Below are 3,578 nucleotides of genomic sequence, written 5' to 3' on the forward strand. Positions count from 1 at the left end.
TGAAGATGGTGCTATTATTTACACCGAAACATGTAAAGTTTTAAGTTTCATTTAACTTGTATATTTTTAATTAATCCAAGTTATTTAATGTATCCTCAGAATAATCCCAAACTATTTGAAATACTTTAAAATCATATGAGAATATTAGAAATTCTAATAGTATTTCTTTCACATGTCTTTATTCTTCAATGCTCTCCCTCAATACATTAATATTGTCCACTGTTTCTATTAGAAAATTAGATGTTCATCAGTGTTGCTGCACATAACATTTGTGGTAACTTATCGTATCACCAGATGACATTAATGGCTAGTCAAGAGCATATTAATATATCACCTTGTTACTTTTATTAGTCTACAAACTAGCAGTAACATTGTGGTGTTTGAGATTTAAAAAATGGACACATGTAAATCACTTTCACAACAATGAAAACTTTGCAGAATTTATTGATCAGAAGAATGCTTTATATTTTTGGAGAATTGAGAAAGCATTTGCAAAGGTGATGGAATTTATTTTGGTGAGGATTTTTGGTTGGTTGCTGAAACATGTCTTTTTTGTTTTTCATGTAGCGAGTAGCTGTGGTTGTGGGAAATAAAATTCATATAATTGAAAATCATTAATTTATCAGCACATGATTTCTTTCTTAGAATAATACTGATTAGTGCACTTAATTGTGTCTCACACAATTTGCTATGAAATGAAGCATAAGCTGTTCATTCAAAACCAAATATAAAATTATTTTGGATCGAACCGATCCCCAGTCTTGTCACTAATCCATAAATATAAAAATGTTTTGTTTATTTGATATTAAACGCACAACTACACAATAAGTTATTTGTACCCGCTACGGGTATTGAAATCCGATTATTAGCGCTCTAGGTCCACCGACTCATCGCTGAACTACAGGAAACTTTTAAAATCGCTGCTCTTTCAAAAGTTAGTATCTGTTTCTGTGCGAACAACGAGATGTTTTTTTATCTGATGCAATGCATTCCCTAAAACACGTGGAAACTAAACTCTTTGTTGAAATAACAGAGTTAACATATTAGTATGATCCATAATTGTGTCATAATATTTACTAATTTCTCACCTAAGTCTGTCTTTTCACGAACATAAAACGGGTATTTAATCTGAAATTTTCCTTCTTCTGTTGGAAAATGGTGCTTCCTTAATATTTGATCTGAATGTCTTATAACAGAAGTTAATATATTCTTGCTAAATTCTCTTCATTCAGTATCTAACAGTGTCAGATTTTGGTTTTGAATTATGCATTTAATACTGACTTAATGTCTGCGTCAGTTTGTGACTAACATGTTTTACGTTATACATTTAGTTCTATAACTGATGTAATTTCAGTGACAATAATGTTCGAATTGTTACCAATTATTATTGATGGAAATACTTGATTTGGAAAAAACCTGGATGAAATTACAGGTTTTGTAACCTCAGTTACTATTTTTGGTCTTTGTATTACAGTTTTTATTTGAACATTCTTAACATCTTTATTTTTGTAAGATCGCCCAGTTAACTACAATTAAAGCACTATTCTTATTGACGATACTCTCACTTAAAGAAGTCTCTGGTAATATGTATTTATAAACCAAACATAAAATAACATTTAACACTTTCTTTTTCGGCTCCTGTTCCACTACTCTATCCTATTGTTTGCTACATTTACAATTCTGCCAATTTGTTTCTCATTTTTTTAAATTATTTAAAAACACTTCTTAGCTAGTAACGTTGCGAGGGAAGTATTAGTCTGATTTTATACTTGTGTTTGAAGTTTCGTTTCTTCTGTATTCTGATAATGATATGTTCTATAAGTTCTATTTTTTTTTCCTCTGCTGCAGTCCTTATTAAAGTTCGCAGTTTGAATTGTGTGTGGCTTTGTCTACTGCACTTAAGAAACTCTTTACTTCCCCTTTTACATTTCTCTAAAAACAATATTCTACTTGCAAGTGCCATAGAGCAGCCTATTATCGCGGATACTGGATACCTGAAAAAATTTATGCAGCTAAATCAGAAGTCTTTGGATATATTGGGATTTAGGTAATGTTTGTATCTAAGGATTAACATTATCCTCAGGTGCAGTTGTTATATCAATACACCTCTCCCATAGCCACTCTAAAATATCCAACTTTAACTTTTCTATTGGCCAAGTACTTTATACTGTATATGAGATTGTCTCAAGAATCGTAAATTATAAGATACAGATATTACAAGTAATATTTATCTAAAGATCATGAATAGAGATTGTAACAACAAGTCCACTAGCTCGTGAAGATGTGTGTGAGCCAGGAGTCATAGAGTAATAAACTTGCTGGCTTCACCATGTTATTGACCATGAAATACTGTTGTAAACGTTCTCCATAAGATTCAAATTTTCTTTTGCCACTTCAAACTCGTAAATTTTGCCCAAATTAGCCATGGTAGGCAAGGAATCCATTATGGGTCCTCGTCGCCACTTTTTTGTATACTAGACGTTACTTGGCTGCAATGTACTCATACCTTTATCAGTGTAACAGGTATTTATACAAAAGAACTGACTTACTGTCGAATTCGTTCATCAGAATACACAGTTACTAACTAAGAAATATCACAAAAGGGTTACTGCTTCTTTCTCTTCTCTCTTCTAGGGGTGGGCAAAATTGTAAGGTCAGATTCGTTTGAAATTGTGAGGGAACGGCGTTCCAGCTAAAAATGAAAAAAAAAAAGAGTAAGGGAACGCTATTCCCACGTGTTCCCACACTACTACACCACTGGGTATAAAAGAAACATCAGAGGCAAATTAAAAAGCAAGCAATGGTTGATGAAGACAGAATTAGGCAAAGGCAGAATAAGAACGATTATAGCTGAACATAGGTGTCTTCACTGAAGCTAGATTGGTCAGTGAACTCCACCACTCAAAACATTTGCTCCATGCACATGGTTTTATTAGTGAAAGGAATTAATTTAATATTTATTTTTAAAAGAAGAAAGAAGTTCCCCCTCCATTTCTTCTGAGTGCTAGCACCGACTATAGAATATTACTAGAAATAATTCTCAGTGAGTCCTAACACTTAAGGCATTACAAAACCTTCGTTGACACAATTTCAGCACTTCATAGTAAGTTTGAGACCCCTGAGCTTGACGTTAAACGTGTACATTTGAAACTGTGTTTGCAACAAATGGTCTAAATTCTATGACGAGGAACCCACTATGAGACTAATAATGCTTGGAGATGGCTTGAGTGGGTGATGAAAAAAGTAATATAAGTTGAACATAACAGCAAATGTACAACATTTCGACAAGGTTTTGTCATCATCAGGTACAAGTAGTTTACACTGACACAGATATCTATATATAGTATTGAACAAATAGGTCACATGACCGGATTCTGTTGCAATTACTTTGAAGAGGTATCAGGGTGTTGGTTTAGAGTAGGGTTGTTTTGTTCAACTAAGATGGATACCTTGATTATTCGTTTCTTTATGTTTGGTTCTTTGTTTAAAATTACTGTGCTTTTAATAGACATACTATGGTTTTTTGAGTTGCAATAGTGGAAAACATGGGACGGTGTTTTATTGTGTTCTGTGAATCT

The sequence above is a fragment of the Limulus polyphemus genome, unplaced genomic scaffold (assembly GCF_000517525.1).
Source record: "Limulus polyphemus unplaced genomic scaffold, Limulus_polyphemus-2.1.2 Scaffold5473, whole genome shotgun sequence".
NCBI lineage: Eukaryota > Metazoa > Arthropoda > Merostomata > Xiphosura > Limulidae > Limulus > Limulus polyphemus.